Raw genomic sequence first — 15828 nt, 5'->3', positions numbered from 1 at the left:
TGGATCTAAAGGGCCGATCAAACCAGATGGCCTTAGCCCTGCGCTGATGGACAGCAGCCACAGCCACGTATGGCTATGGAGTACTGGAAATGTTGCCAGTCCAAATTCCAAGGTGCTCTCTGTGTAAAACATGCACCAGATCCCAAAGACTTTGTACAAAGAAAAAGAATAGTAAATAGCTCATCAATAATTTTAAAATATTGATTACATGCTGAAATGATAATATTTTGATTATATTGGGTTAAATGAAATATATTATTAAAATCAATTTCATCTTTCTTTGTACCTTTTTATGTGGATCCTAGAAAATTTAAAATTACCTATGTGGCTGGCATTATATTTCTACTGGACATTACTGCCTTAGACTTTTCAAACATAGCACATACCCTCTCTGCCTCATAAATAATCCCACAGTGTCCTCACAGTGACAGAAGCCCTTGGCTTTCCCAGAAATACTAAAGCATAGCAACTACCATGCCTAAGCCATTTGCTCTGTGCTATGCTCTTGATAGGAATCATTTCACTTAATTCTCATAGCAACGCTATGAGCAGGGAGCTATGACTCTGCCCATTTTTCAGAAAAGGAAAACTAAGGTTGGGCAGAGACTTTAGGGCACTTAGCCAAGGTCGCATGGAGAGTAAGAGCAAGAGCAGGAGGTAGGGAGGACACCAGGGCTGTGTGGCCACAGTATGCATGCCTGACCCCTTTTTCCAGCGTCCTCACAGCCACAGCATCCGAAGGCTCCTCCTCATCACGGAGACCCCCAACGTTCTCACAGTCTTAGAATCCCATCGGCTCCTCCCAGGGACAGAATATTATGGAGTGTTCTCACCCTCAGAGACCCCCATTTCCCACTTGGTGGCATCAGTCAGGGCTGGATTTCCACATCGTGCTGACTTAGTGAGTGCCAGGAATCTGACTGGGGCTCCACCTCTTCAAGCTGTTTACACTTCAGAATGTGGGCCAGTTAGTGGCAGGGTGGCCTCAGGCCCAAGAAGTACACATGGCTCAGGATGCAGGTAGTGTTAGTGCTCGTGAGGTTTGGGGGCACTGAGCCCCCACTCCAACCTGTGTGCAGTGTGCTATTGGGATCACGGGACCTCGCCTGTCTTCTCTGCCACCATGCAAATCTGATCAGGTCCCTTCTGCTTCAAGGACTCTTTACTTGTAGGGCGAAGTCTAGCAAAGCACCTGCCCGCCTCTCTAGGCTTATCTCCTTGTCACCCTCACGTTCAGTTAGGTCATCGGAACAATATTTTAGTCTGGCGATGTCCAAATATATATATGAACGGAATTCATTCATTTGTTCAACTGTGCCAGCCTCTAACCAAGGTATTGTGAATACGGTGGTCAATCAGACAAGATCCCTATGGTTCAAACCAAACGCAATCAACGTGATTTGCTAATAACAGCTCCTCACGTGGAAGAGTAACCATTCCTACACATTAATGATAAATCAATGACAACAAACAGAACAAACAGAAAAGCAAAAAAGTGAGGGAATGTTATTTCCCAAAGTCCAGACTGCTTTCGCAAATCATTCCGTCTTCCAGAGAACGAATTTGACCTCCATTCCGCCAGGGGCCGCCGCAGGACTACGCGTGCGGGAGCCGCCCCGGAGCCGCCGCTCTAGGCCGCAGGTCGCGCCTCGGCTGCATTTCCGCCGGCGCTGAGCGCGGGAAGCGGTTTCCTGTTCTACTGGAGGGAGTCATCCTGCTCTGGCGCGGTTTCGCGGTCTTCGGCACCATCCCCCCAAAATCTTCAGACATCTGCACCTTCCCGCACTGCAGGCGCTGTCTCTGTCTCTGTCCCGCGCCGTGGGTCGCCGCGCTCCGGTGAGTCCACAGCGGGGAGCGTTGGGCACGTGGTCTGCGTCCCCTCTATAAGGGGGAACTGAGGCCGTGACGGGGCTGGGAGAGCGGCCAGAGGTCAGCTCCGAGCCCAGGCCCACCCCGGTTCCGTGCCCGACCCCTCGGCCGGGGTGGTCCTCTCGGGATTCGTGTCCTCGAGAAAGGGGCCCGCAGGGCGGCCGCCGCTGCTCCGGAGCCGCGGGCGTGCGGTCCCCCGATCTCAGCGCCCGGTGGGAGGACTCGTCCCGCTAACGGCGGGAGACGGGCCCGGCGACGCGTGGCCCGAGGGCCCGCAGGGCGCCGTGCGGAGCCCGGGTGAAGCGGGCCGGAGGGCGCCGAGCCCGCGATCCTCTCCGCCCCACCTCCTCCCCTCCTGGCGTTCGATCCCCCAGGGCCCCTCGGCGCTTCCTACCAGGTGAAGCGTCCTCACGGCCGTTAAGCCATTTCTCCCCAATAACCTCTCAAGGGAAGTGTTAAAAGCTCCCTTCTGCAGACCGGGTGGCTGAGCTTTGGATTCAGGACGCCCCCAGGGCCCCGAGGGGCAGAGTCTGGGTTCGCGGCCCCCTTGGCTCAAGCCCCTTCCCCTTTTCTCCCTGCCTAGGCCCTGCGGCTGCCGAGCTTGCGGAGAGATGGGACCTCGGCCTCGGACGGCTGAGCGGGCTCTGCGTCCGCCGGCGCCCCCTGCTCTGCTGCGGGGCCCTGACCCGCGCTGCCCGACGCGCCCTCCGTGTCCAGCGGCTGAGGCTGTGCCCTGGTGAGAGCTGCGGCTCCTGAGCGCCTTGAAGGGGGCTCGGTGGCTTCCTGCTGCCCGCAGAGGGGGTGGTCCTGGGGCTCAGGTGACTTCTGAGAACTGTGTTCGAAGCCCTTGTGCAGGAGGAGGCCTGGTGTAGTAGGGGGGCTGGGTTTGGGGTCAGAAAGGCCTGAGCTCAGATCCTGACTCCGCCCCTCGTTAGCCGGGCGACCTGGGGTGAGTTACTTCATCCTCCTGAGCTTTCCTTTCCTTCAAGTAGGGGAACCGCAGGAGCTCTGGGAGGACAGAGGCCTTGTCTGTGTTTTTCTTTGTTTTTGAAGCCACAGTGCCTGGCGCCCAGTAGGAGCTCAGTCAGTATTTGTGGGGTGAATAAAGAACTGAGGCATGTTTACCAGAAGCTGTTCCTCCTGTGGACTGTGTTGATGCTGGGAGCTGGCATCTTTCTATGAAGCTCTGATAGCGCTCGGGGTTCTGAGCTTGCCTGGGGGGCCAGTGGGCTAACGTGGGCTTCTCTTCCTGGCTCGCCTTCTGCCCATTTGTGCCCCTGCATTCGAAAGTGATGTGGGCTGCCTGTGCCCTGGTCATTGATTGTGCAGGGAGAGGAAGTGCTGAAAGGCTTTCCCCGTGTTTGGAGGGCCCATCCTGTCCCTTCCAAACCCTGGAGCTTTCCCACACCTCCTCCCCCTGCCACCTTTTGGAGGTCCCCTGTCATCTCATTGAGTGCTCTCTGCCTTGGCTCCTGGTTTCTGTGAGGCTTTCAGAAGGGGTAGTGAGAGTGGGTCCTGCTTCGGGGAATGCGTGGGTTGGTTGTGGAGCCACACCTGTGGTTTTCTGACACTAGTCTCCAATTTCAGCAGTGCTGAGTCCTTTTCTGCCCCTGTGTGAAGTGATTACAGCCTGCCTGTGTCCTGGTCATTGGTAATGCAGGCAAAGGAAAAGTTGGGAGGTTTTCCTTGCATTCAGGACATCCATATGTGTCCCTTCCAAACGAGACAGCCTTGGGTGACTAGGCAGTGACCGAGCATGAGGATGGAGGGAGACAGGCTGTCAGTGCATTCACCTCCTGACACCTGGATTCCCCCGAGGTTTTCCTGTTGGTGAGCAGAGTGGTTTCTGGGCGTGCTGTAAGCAGTGCCAAGTGGGCAGATCATGTGCTGGCTTCTTGTGCCCTGCAGGAGTGTCACGTGACTGCTGATCCGTGTTCATGAGAGGTGTCCTCAGGGAGAGCGTGGATTGTGAAGTCCCAGGTAAGTGGTGTCCTGCCTGGTTCTCTAGAGCTCAAGTCTGTGCAGGCTGCGAGGCCACAGGTGTTTAGCTTATGAGGTGTGGGGAGAAAGTGCAGGCGAAGGCTGCTTCCCAGTGCCACCGCCTTTGTCCCCTTGAGCCGGCAGGCACAGGTCTGGGCCTGCTTCTGAGAGTCCCCAGTGAACGCCACTATGGTGTTGAGAGGAAAACAGCAGTGTGCTGGAGTAATGGACAGAGGGCTGCATTTCAGAGTCAAACCTCCATTCATATTCAGTGACCAGCTGTGTGTTCTTCTGTAAGCCTGAGTCTCCTGTCAGGTGTGCGGTATTGGTACCACTTACTCCCAGTCTTTCAGAAGCCAGGGATTCTCAGTATTTGTGCTGTTAGTCTTCTCTCCAACTCTTGGCAGGGAGTGGTAAATAATCTCTGTAAATCGGGGGTAGCTGCTGTAATCTTAGGCTGAAAATCTGGTCATTGACTCGTCTGCACATCTGTTCCTAGTTCACGCTCCCTCCCAGGATGCCGGAAAGCCTCTCTCCTCAGCTCACTCATGGGCCCTTTCTGCACCTGCATTCGAAAGTGATCGTGGGCTGCCTGTGCCCTGGTCATTGATAGTGCAGGGAGAGCAAATGCTGAAAGCCTTTCCCCGTGTTTGGAGGACCCATCCTGTCCTTTTCAAACCCTGGAGCTTTTGTACACGCCATCCTTCCTGCCAGTTTGTGTGACTTCCTGGTACCTGGCTCTGGGTGGCTCCCTGGGCACTCCTCTTGCCAAGCAGGGCCCTGCCTCAGGGAGTTGATGTTAATGGGTTCATGGTCACTCCCCTCCTGGAAGCTTTCTTGGCCTCCCCATTGCACCCCTTCCTGCATTCTTGGCCCCGCCCCTCAGCATAATCACACCTGGAAATTGGGGCTTACTTCTCCTGCCCTGTGCTGTAAGCTTGAGGGCATTGCCTGACTTGTAGCACCTGGACAAAAACCCCAAACAAGGAGATGGAGGTGACACATGGTTGTGACGTGATAGTGTTCAGCCAGTTGTGGAGTGTCTGGGGAACAATGCCCTTGAGCATGCCCACCTGCCCAGGCTGAGGCAGTCTCCTTTTCTTCTCCCACTGGAGTGTTGTTTCTCTACTGAGGGGTAGACTTAATTACAGTCCCCCTTGAGTCCTGGCCGTGGGCAGGGCCCATGGTCCACCGGGGGTGATCTTCCTTCTGCCCTTAGATTAAGAGACAGGGACTAGTAGTAATTGAGCTGGGCAAAGCACAATATAGTTGAGAATATATATAAAGCAGCCCTTACGCTAGTTGGTGGACGTGGGGCCCTCCCACTACTGGTTACCCCTCCCAGTCCATTCTAGTCGCAGCCACTCAGCTGTGGCATGCTCCCCAAAACCAGGCCTCGGCATCCTTTAACAGACTGATTAGCAACAGATTGATCACAGTTGGCACATAGGATAACATGGATGTTACTTCTGTCACAGGTGATCTGCAGACCCCTTCCTAGAGTTAAATCGTTCTTGTCCTAAGACAGTAGTGTGGCCATTGAGGTGCCAGTAGTAACAGCCTGCATTTGTGGGTGCTGTAATCTGCCAGCCACTGCCCACCAGGGCCTGCTGTGAGTGCCCGTTCGTGCCTTGTCTCTTGCAGATGTGTCTGCAGTGCAGAGGCTTCGTGGGAGGCATCGTCTTCATATCAGCCAGGTGCTAGACCCTGGGCCCTGCGGTAAGGTTTTGGGCCATTCTCTGGATTTGCGTGTGTCTCTAAAGTCATGTGCATTTTCCCTGGGGCTTTGGTGATGATGTGAGGAGAAATGAGGTGGCAGGTGAACGTGGCATCCTGTGAGTTCCCAGTTGTGTCCCGGCTGTGGGGCAGTCCCCCACGTGCCTATAGGGGAGAGGCCTCTAGAAACTCGCTTGGATAGAGGGCTCCCTGGGCATCTCCCTTCAGAGGACTGGGCTGTCAGCAGCGTGCTGTGTGGAAAGCACGTGTATTTAGGCACCAGAGACTCTGGTTCCACCTCTGGGCCCGTGCAGCTCTGTGACCTATTCTCAACCTCCATTTCTTTACCTGAAAAGCAAAGCTGGGATAGCAGAGAAGGTTTTTAAAAAAATTTTCATGGTGATGTCATGACCACGTGATTCTGATCATTTCCAACCCAAAAGCATTTCCAATTTTTTACGCTGAAAGTGTCCCGGCTCCCTATGGCAGGGAAGTTTTATGGGGTCTTCACAGGACACATCAGAATCTACTGGGGCTCTCTGCTGGGCTGGGCCACTCTCCTCGACTCAGGCCATGCCCCAGTTCCCTGGCACCAGCCTCCTGTCATTTGTAGTTCTCTTTCTGTCCTTTTCTGCCCCTGCATTCGAAAGTGATCGTGGGCTGCCTGTGCCCTGGTCATTGATAGTGCAGGGAGAGCAAGTGCTGAAAGATGTTTTCCCCGTGTTTGGAGGGTCCCATCCGTCCCTTCCAAACCCTGAAGCTTTCCCACACTAGCTTTTCTCCTGCCCTTCCCCTCAGAGCTTGGGCCTTTGCTGGCCCCCATGTGCTATGGTGAGTGGGCTAGCCCCGTGACTTGTGGTTCACTTTGTCTTTTCAAGTTAAGGGTTGTCTTGTCAGAAACCAGTCTATGCCTTTATGTTTGGACCTCACACTGGAATAAATTCAGATAGTGCTGAAGGGCACAAGTGCACACTGTAAATCATGGGTTCTGCTTTATGAATTTATAGGAATGGAGGATAATCCATAATAATACATTATTCAAGACAGCTTGTGACCTAAATGCTTGTTTGTGTGTTGTCTTTGCTCGTCTACTCTTTCTTGAGCACAACTTGTGTCCCTTCTCCAGGAGCTGTCAGTAATGTCCAATAAGTGGAGAAACAAAAATAAAGGTGGGGGCCAGGTGTAGGGGCAAAGAGGGAGTGATTCAATTCTGAGTCAGTAAAAAAAGTTCTCATTTGTCACGGTCTGCCAGCAGCCCAGGGAGTTTTCTTGTCAGCCACTGATGAGAGAGGAGTACGTTGACTTGCCAACCTGTTTGTAACCCTCCTTTCACTGACTCTTACTCTGTGCTCTTGTGGTTTGTCTTGAAAAGAGAAAGGGTCTCTTGACCCCAGGAGTTTATTAGAGAAGAAGTTCTCAGGCCTGTGGACCCTTGAAATCTGTATTTGTAGACTCAGGACTCCCTAGGGTGCTTTCTGGCTCATGTTAGTGAGAATATTGTGTTGCTGCTTGGGCTCCCTGCCATGTAGTCAGGGATCAGCAGGTAGGCTGACCTTCTGCCTTTCATTCTGTGTGCTGCAGAGGTGTTCCGTGGGAGGCAGAACCCTGTGAAGGTACCTTCATCTGTAGACTCAGAAGATGCTCCACGGTGCTTCTGACAGTCATGTCTTGGCTCCCGGGTAACAGGTGAGGCGAGGTTGGAGGTGAGGTCAAAGTATCTATCCCATTGATCCTCCACTTTTGGTCCCATGGCTCCTGTCTGGTTCCCAAGTCCTCTTCTGTCTACATTCAGGACTCTTGTCTTTGAGGATGGGGTCCTGTATTTTGTTCCATCTCATGCGACGTGAAGGCAGTGAGAATAATATGTGTGAACTACCTGGTACTCTGTAGCCACCTGAGAGCCCCCTGGTCTTTCAGACCTGCCTTCTGCCCCTTTTGCATCAGAGGCTTGTCCTGTTCCACAGCCTACTTCCTGGTCCTGCAGCTCCTCAGCCAGTCTGGAGGGTTTAATGGACAATGACAGTTTTGAAAAGACAGTTTATCTTCCCCGACCCCAGACCTGGTAATTTAGACCTCGGTGTAGAGTCTTGTGGGTTGAGTTGCATTTCACTTGTTTAATGTCCTCAAGTACTGATGATATTTTCTTATTTATCGTTCAAATGGGCCTGGCAGTCTTGATCTTCAAAGATCTGGGCACCTAACACATCTTGCTGGAAGTTTACCTTTCATTTGCCTTTCTTGATGCGTCATATTAGATGGGTCTTTGCAGAATGGCGTGATGGCTGCTGGGGCCTTGTGACAGGCTGGGCAGACAAGTAATGACACTATGGTAGGAGAGCTGCTGAGGAAGGTCTGTCCTTTTGATCAAGATGCAGTGGGACTTCAGTGTCAAAACCCCTGACAGTGAGCACTGAGCTGTCTTCCTGTGAATTACCCTGTCTGGTCATGAACTGCTTGAAAGGAAGTCATTTATTATAAAAACTAGACTTTTAAGATGTATTTCCTTTGTTACCCTTTCTATTCTGGTGATAGCTAGTTCGGCGTGCATAAACTGGGAGCTTGGGTCTGGGTGACTGGGACTCTCAGTGATGTCACTTGGGAAGAAGATGGCGTTGGAGACTAAACGCTAGTATGCATCCTCTCCCTCCTAGGTCAGCCTTACATCCGGAGACTCTTGAAGGAAGTCCCAAGGCCATGAGTCTGTGACCCTCGGGGTGCCTTGAGATCTGGGTTTGCTGATATTTCTCCCCTAGGTGAGTTAATGCCAAGGGCTGGGAACCCACAGCCGGAGGGAAGCTGGTTTGCTTTTATGCAGGTGGGAACTCCAAACCATTGGTCTCACCTGTCCTTTTTTTCAGATTCTCTTGGTGGTGGTCTTGGACACCAGATGGGGCAGAGAATGGAGATTGAGGTCCCCACATGAAGCGTCATCAGAGCTCCCCCTCATTGTCTGCTCAGAGCATCATGGAACAAGTGTTCATTCTGCACAAGAGATCAGAGGGAAAGCGCTGGGACTGGGGGCTTGGGGTCCACTTCAGCTGGCTCTGAGTCTTGATACAGCAGTACCCTTAGAGGGCCATGGACAGGGAAGGCCAGCCCCGTGTCCCTCTGCCACGCATGGAATGACTTTATTTTTTTTGAGGAAGATTAGCCCTGAGCTAACTACTGCCAATCCTCCTCTTTTTGCTGAGAAAGACTGGCCCTGAGCTAACATCCATGCCCATCTTCCTCTACTTTATACGTGGGACGCCTACCACAGCATGGCTTTTGCCAGGAGGTGCCATGTCTGCACCCGGGATCCAAACAGGCGAACCCCAGGCCACGGAGAAGTGGAACGTGCGCACTTAATCGCTGTGCCACCGGGCTGGCCCCAGGAAGGACTTTAATAACCAAGAGTTTTTCTCTTGAATTTGTAGCTACTCATCACTTTCCTCTCTACTCCCCCATTCAATAAACCTTACACACTTCCTCCACCTGCCTTTTAAATCAGTAACAAGCCACATGCCAGCGAAGCTTGGCCTGGAGAAAGTGGGTCACAGACTAGATCTTGTTTTCTGTCCTTGAGCCTTTCCTCTCGCACTCCTGAGGCTTGGCACATAGGCTGTTTTTTGAGGTGTTCAGTTAGGGCCGGGAGGTGAACAAATGCTGGTGGTTGGCTCAGATTTAGGACCTGTGAGGGCTGAGAGTGTTGAGGAACAAGCCAGAGCTTTGGAAGGGTGGCCTGGAGGGAGACAAGTGCCGGTGTCATCTGGGGAAGCTGGGATGTCCTGGAGTTCTGGAGCCTGGCTCATGAGTAAATGCCTGCTTGTGTGACCATCTGTCCTAGTTTGCTTGGAATTGAGGGGTTTCCCAGGATGTGGGAGTTTTCGTTGCTGAAACCAGGAAAGTCCCAGGCACACTGGGACAAGTTGGTCAGCTTATCTAAGGTGTAAAATACATGGTGTCAACTTCAGAAGACAAGTTACTGTGTAAAGATGGGAGCAGGGTGAGCACGGAGCAGCTCCCATTGGTGGACATCGGGAATGTCCTCAAGGTCAGGCTCTTGGAGATAATTGGAGTAAAATCAATAATTGCAACAATGTGATAATGTGCTAAGGATATGCGTGCATAAACTCTTTAATCCCCATTTTACAGATGGAGGGGTCTATATGAAGGAATGCGTCCCAAAGGCCATGATGAAAGGCTGGAGTTAGTTGTCCAACTGAAACCACTTTGGCTGAGCTGAGGCGGAGTTCTGCCTGGGAAGCCTTCCTTGATGAGTTTGCCGCCTTCATGGTCTTCTCTGCTGGAGCAGGCATTCTTCGTGGCTGAAATGTTCACTCTGCCAGCCAGTTGCCGGCAGAAGCATCCAGAAGTCAAAAGTCCTTTTTCTACCTCGCCCCGAGGACTATCCTCTGACTTCTGTTTGCCACCTTTAGTCAGCTGGTTGTAGCTGCCTAGAAAGGTGCCGAGAGAAGGGATGTGGGTCCACTTGAGAAAGCTGTGACTGGTTGTTCATGTGTGTTGCACACATTTGTTTTTGAGCCGGACACCAAGCTAGAAATAGGGGTACAATAGTGAATAAGAGTTTCTGCCCTCAAGGGAATCACCAATAAGTATATAGGTAACGTGTTCATACACCAAACGTTTATGGAACATGCCCTGCTGCTGTGCACTGCTGTAGGTGTTGGGGATACAGCTCTGAACAAAACAGGTTGCCCCACAGACCTTGTTTACAGCTGCTGTCCCTTATGGTAAGACACTAGCCGTGTGTGGCTATTTTTTTTTTGGAGGAAGATTAGCCCTGAGCTAACATCTGCTGCTAATCCTCTTTTTGCTGAGGAAGGCTGGCCCTGTGCTAACATCCGTGCCCATCTTCCTCTACTTTATATGTGGGACGCCTACCACAGCATGGCATGCCAAGTGGTGCCATGTCCACACCTGGGATCTGAACCGGCGAACCCCAGGCTGCCAAAGTGGAACATGTACACTTAACTGCTATGCCACCAGGCTGGCCCCATCTGTGGGTATTTAAATTGATTTAAAAGTTTAAAATTCAGGTCTTCAGTAGCCCCAGCCAGATTTCAAGTGCTCAATAGCCACAAGTGGCTGCTGTGTAGGACAACACAATACGTAAAGTATTTCCCTCATTGCAAGATCAGACAGCGCTGATCTAGAAGATAAGGAGTTCAAGGCTAATTCTGTGAAAGAAGAGTGTCGCTGGGACACTTACAGGAAGGCTGTCATCTGAGGAGTCCAAAGAAGGCTGGTGTGCCCGATGCCGGGTCCCTGCCAATGAGGGTGGTTATGGTTATGTGGGTGCGTAAGGCTGGGGCAGTGGCTTGGAGGGGGTGTGAGATCACCGGCTTTAGAGTCGCACAGACGAGGTCTAACCCAGCTGGGTGACATAAGGCAGGTTTCCATCACCTGACCTCAGTTTCCTCTTATAAAATAAGGACTATAGGAACGTGTTGAGGTAAGGATTAAACAGGCTGATGTATATAAAAACCTGTGTGGTGTGTGCCTTCAGGAAGTGTTAGTAATTGATAGCTATTTATTGAAGGTTCCTCTGCACCATACCAAGATTGGTCTTTTTGAATTTTTTTTTTCTTGTCTTGGGGGCTTTTGGGGTATAATCCCTAATGCTGAAGTTTCCAGGAAAGTAAAAATAGTTCCCCTCCTTTTACAGTATAAGATTTGTGTAATGTACTGATTAGTAGATATTTAGAAGCATTTACCCCCAAATTAGAGGATATATGGTATTCTCAAGCATATAAAGAGCATTTACAAATACCTCTTATGTTCTAGGTTACACAACAAGTCATGAATACCGAAGAATCAGTCATACTACATTTGTACTACAATAGAGTTAAGGACCAAAAAAATTTTTAAAAAAGCAGGTTTGAAAAAATGCTTGTGTTTGGGAAATTTTAAAACGTGTTTGAAAATAACTCATCAAAGATGATACCATAAGGGGAGTTAGAGAATAACTGTAACTGAATGGTAATGACAATTTGTACGTACCAAAACTTGGGGGATGTAGCTAAAGAAATTCCTCAGGAGAAGTTATCCTTCACATGCTTAGTGTAGAAGAAAAGCTGAAATTTAGTAAGTAATAAAAAAGAAAATAGAAGTAATGAGAATAAAAATGAGCAGAAACTCAAGCAGAAGGCAAAAACAATAATGAAGATCAACATGGCTAAAAGTTGGTTTTTTGAAAAGACATGAAACTGATGAAAGAATAATTTTAGGAAGGGAAAAGGACATAGGACAGAGCTGTGATTAAAAAGTTGGAGAATAATATAGATTACTTTCTACCTATAAAAATTTAAACTGACGAAGTGGACACATCAAAACATCAAACAAAATTGCCGCAAGGAGAAATGGAAAACTTGAATAGTCTGATAAAAACCCACAAGGGACAGTTCAGTCAGAAAGCCTTTTGCAACATGGACTTTTTTTGTCATTGTTAAAGCTGTGACTTTCTGACGAGAAATCTTTGATCCGTCCTTTAATAGACATATGACCAAAAAAAAGTCCCATTGCTGGAGACGATGAAGAACAGTCCATTTGGAGGAATGTAAAGGGACCCTGAAGCTTTGAACATAGTTTATCTATACATAATTAACTCGGGAAGATGGACCGTCTCTTTTGTCAGTTTTGTGTTTTTTATCCTAAATTTGGTAAACAAAAACTGTCACAATTTTGGGTTGGAGAATACTAAAATCTAATTTTATCTTTCATCCTTTTTAAGATGAAGGAGCAGATCTTTGTTTACCTGGTGGCCATTCAAGGAAACCGAAAGATAGTTTAGGCATAAAAGGCATTTTAATCACTTTATTATTGTGAATTTGGGAAAGGGAAAGTCAAGAAGAACTGTAAGAGGAGACAAAATGTGAACATGTCACAATTTTTCAATGTAAAAACATTATTATAGACAAAATTTTTTAAAAATCACAGCAAAATAAACCTGGCTATTTAGAAACTTAACTTTTTTAAAAAATAAGAAACTTTTTTATTAAAATGAATCAAGAGTATCCCAGATGTATAGTTAACAATAGCTTGTTGACAAAGAGAAGTCTGTGGGCACAGAATAATAATCATTTTACAAAAAGAACCGAAATTCTAGTTTTTTTTGTGTGCCAATCATGTAACAATGCAGTAAAGGATTTATAAACCCTTTTCATTATTAATAAATCCATTGAGCCAACTTTGTCAAAAAATTATAATAAAGTTCTTTGTTTTTTGAAAACATTGTATTATATCCCAAGTCAAAAAATTTTTACTAAAATTTGTACATTTACAGTATAATTTTTAAATTTTTATTATTATAGACTTAAAAAATGAATCTTAATGTACATTTATATGTATTTGTTTAGACATACACAAATACATAGCTATGTAAATAGATGATAAAATTAAAGCTCAACTTTAATTTCAAAATATCATTAACCTTATCAACATATTAAACAATGTACATAGCATAGTGAATTTGCCATCATAATAAACTGTCATAATTCCCTTAAAGTACATGTATTATCTTGTATGCATACTTGCATCTCCCTGTAGTTATACTTAATACCATCTTAGTCATTCTTGTTAATTACCATCATTAGCAAAGTAAACACCCTTTGTTTTCTCTAGACACGAGAAAACTGGAAGCAGGAAAACAACCATCTAGCTATTTTTTTCTATTAGCATATATTTAATATTATCATATATTTTAAACACATCACCCAAAGGGATTTGTACATCTAGTTAACTTATTCCCATTTTTAAATGTATTAGAATAAAGATAAATTAAAATCAGGTTTAGTGATCTAAGTTTAAACAATTTTTTAACTTAGAAATTGTCCAATATCCAAAAATTATTAGTCATTGACTCAGGTTAACATTTGTCTGAGCTTTTAGAAAAGTGAGGATCTGAAAATTATGGTTTTAGCTAAAACATGTCTTCATGATTGGTAGTGCTATAAAGATTTTATAAGATTGAAACCCCTGGAGGGCTTCAGCTTGAGCTGTGGCAAAGAGGATCCCCTCCTGATTGGAAGGTCTGTGCCCCATTGTCCTTTAAGGGTGAGAGTATTGCACCTCCCTTTAAATATTCTGAGTCCCATCCCAGGGGAGAAACAGGAATCAGGCAGATAGAGATCAAAATGTCAACTTTATTCCTTATGAGGGCTAGGTGGCAGCTTAGCTCTGCACTCACTAGTGGGAGGGCTCCCTAATACCTAATACCTGCTGACTGCAGGCTGTGCCCACCGCCTACCCAGGACACATCCTGCATGAGACCCGACAGGCTTCTTACGAAGACTTGCCTGTCTGCGACTGGTCCAGCAAACTGAGGCATCCAGCAATCAGGGAGGTGTGCTGAGCTCTTAAAAGATCAGATTTTGGCTGAAAATTATCCAAGAATTCTGATGACCAACTAATCAGGGAAATCCTGAGGGGGCTGAGTCACGCAGGCTCAAGGCCTTCCAAACCCATCAATGAGACAAGTCAGGTGAGGGAGCCCCAGCCATAGGTCGAGCCGTTTTTCCAGAGCTTCAGGAAGGTCCCTGTAGGAATGGAGGAGGAGAGAGGAGATGGCTGACCCCACAGGTTTTTTGAGAGGAGTTTTGCTAACCTGTCTCAGAAGGATTGGGGTTGGAAGTAAGAGCTAAGGGAGGCAGAAATGGTCAAAGCAGAAAATTCGCCCATCATCTTGGAAGGGGAGGGGGGATGTTGCAGGTTCTCCACACAGCAGTGACCAGATCCTTCACAAAGCTCCCTTCTCCATGAAATGACAGGTGGTGACAGACCTCTGAGCAGGCTAGGTGTCAGAGGAAATGGTCTTGGGCAAGAGACCCACGTGCCCAAGCCTGGCTTGGAGAGGCAGGAATTCCCGCCTTGGGGAATTCCTTAGTGGACTCACTGGACAGGGAGTTTGTCAGCACAGAACAGAGTGGGCTGGAGGCCAGCGGGGTCCCCCAATGTTCGGGACTAGGGAACACCTCCAAGACCTTTATATGTGTCTGAGGGAATAAGGAAACCCAGTAACAATGGGGGAAGAATTTCCCAATAGTTCCATAAATGGGGCACAGAGGAGATTATGTTTGATTTAGCCAAGGTGAAGGAATGAGAGATTTGCTACGTAGTTTTGTGGAGTAAGATGCATTCCTGCTTTGTAGGAGGTGTTGAAGGAAACTGGGCTTTACTTCTAGACGCTGTCTTCTTTGACCAATATCCCAACGACCACTGGGGAGTCTCCATAACAGAGAATGTTCTCCTCTCCGAATCAAGGCAGACAACTTTTAAGAAAATGTACAATGAAAAAATTTACTTTTATAAATAGAGCTTTGACAAAAAATCTCCCAAGTATTTTGGGGGCTTGTGTGCTTTTGTAGCACAAACGTTGCGGTTAAGTGCTATGCTTCCTGGAGCGCCCCCACACTTCCTGTAAAACCGTCTGATTTCTATTAGGCCTGCACGAGTTTGGCTCTCAGCAAGTTCGGCTATCTTCTGCTTAATGAGGGTACATCTTGGGAATGGAGAACTCCACAGGGGCTTTACTCTTAAGGTATTCTCAGGTGGCTTTATTAATGAGACCAGCCATGTAAGGGTTAGGGTGGGGTTTTCCATCTTCCCCTGGGATGGTCACAGGGCCATCCTTCGCCAAAGTAGGATATGCCTGGAGAACATCTTTCCTTTGTCAGTGGTTCTCAACAGGGTGCTCTTTTACCCATCTCGGGGACTTTTGGCAATGTCTGGAGACATTTTTGGTTGGCACAGTTGCGTGGGTGTGTGTGCTACTGGTATTTGATGGGTAGAGGCCTAGGGTCTGCTAAATTTCCTGCAATAAAAATGGGCAGCCACTCACAACAAAGAATTATCTGGAAACAGTTCAGTGATTACCAAGGGAACGGGGGTGGGGGGTGCCACAGGGGGTGAGGGGGAGCACTTATGTGGTGAGAGGCAAGAAGTAATGTACAACTGAAATCTCACATCGATGTAAACTACTATGAACTCAAAGAAAAAAAATTATCTGGCCCCAAGTGTCCATAGTGCTGAGGTTGAGAAACCCTGGCTTAAGTCAAGCACGTTCTATAGCATCTCCCAACATCTTTGCATTTCAACCGTAGACCATGATGTGATTGGTGCTCCCAAGAGGTGTGCAATGCCCAACTTGCACAGCCATATGTGGCAGTCTCGCACACCCACAAGGGAAGATGGGTAGACGTGTGCCTTGGGGGTAACCCTGGCATGTTCCCCAGGGGGAAGAAGGAGTGGGTGTGAAAGAAGGAC

General features: G+C 48.3%; 1 long non-coding RNA gene and 3 other non-coding genes across 5 annotated transcripts; all 4 read left to right on the top strand.

Moving 5' to 3' along the window:
- Nucleotides 1-1682: 1682 nt before the first annotated feature.
- LOC124249140 (uncharacterized) lies at nt 1683-8811 on the top strand. Of its 2 annotated transcripts, none has more exons than XR_006891280.1 (7): nt 1683-1836; nt 2453-2605; nt 3778-3849; nt 5494-5568; nt 7147-7251; nt 8217-8318; nt 8424-8811. It is a non-coding gene; the product is annotated as an uncharacterized LOC124249140 (long non-coding RNA). The 2 variants fall into 2 exon arrangements; XR_006891281.1 differs by having other exon boundaries at nt 2453-2818.
- Nucleotides 3145-3276, top strand: LOC124249261 (small nucleolar RNA SNORA71). The gene has a single exon (XR_006891328.1). It is a non-coding gene; the product is annotated as a small nucleolar RNA SNORA71 (small nucleolar RNA).
- LOC124249260 (small nucleolar RNA SNORA71) lies at nt 4413-4545 on the top strand. The gene has a single exon (XR_006891327.1). It is a non-coding gene; the product is annotated as a small nucleolar RNA SNORA71 (small nucleolar RNA).
- Nucleotides 6201-6335, top strand: LOC124249259 (small nucleolar RNA SNORA71). Its single transcript, XR_006891326.1, has one exon. It is a non-coding gene; the product is annotated as a small nucleolar RNA SNORA71 (small nucleolar RNA).
- Nucleotides 8812-15828: the final 7017 nt, after the last annotated feature.

Source organism: Equus quagga, chromosome 12 (genome assembly GCF_021613505.1).
Source record: "Equus quagga isolate Etosha38 chromosome 12, UCLA_HA_Equagga_1.0, whole genome shotgun sequence".
NCBI lineage: Eukaryota > Metazoa > Chordata > Mammalia > Perissodactyla > Equidae > Equus > Equus quagga.
Note: the sequence above shows the minus strand (reverse complement) of the source record. Positions and strands in the feature narration are given on the sequence as shown.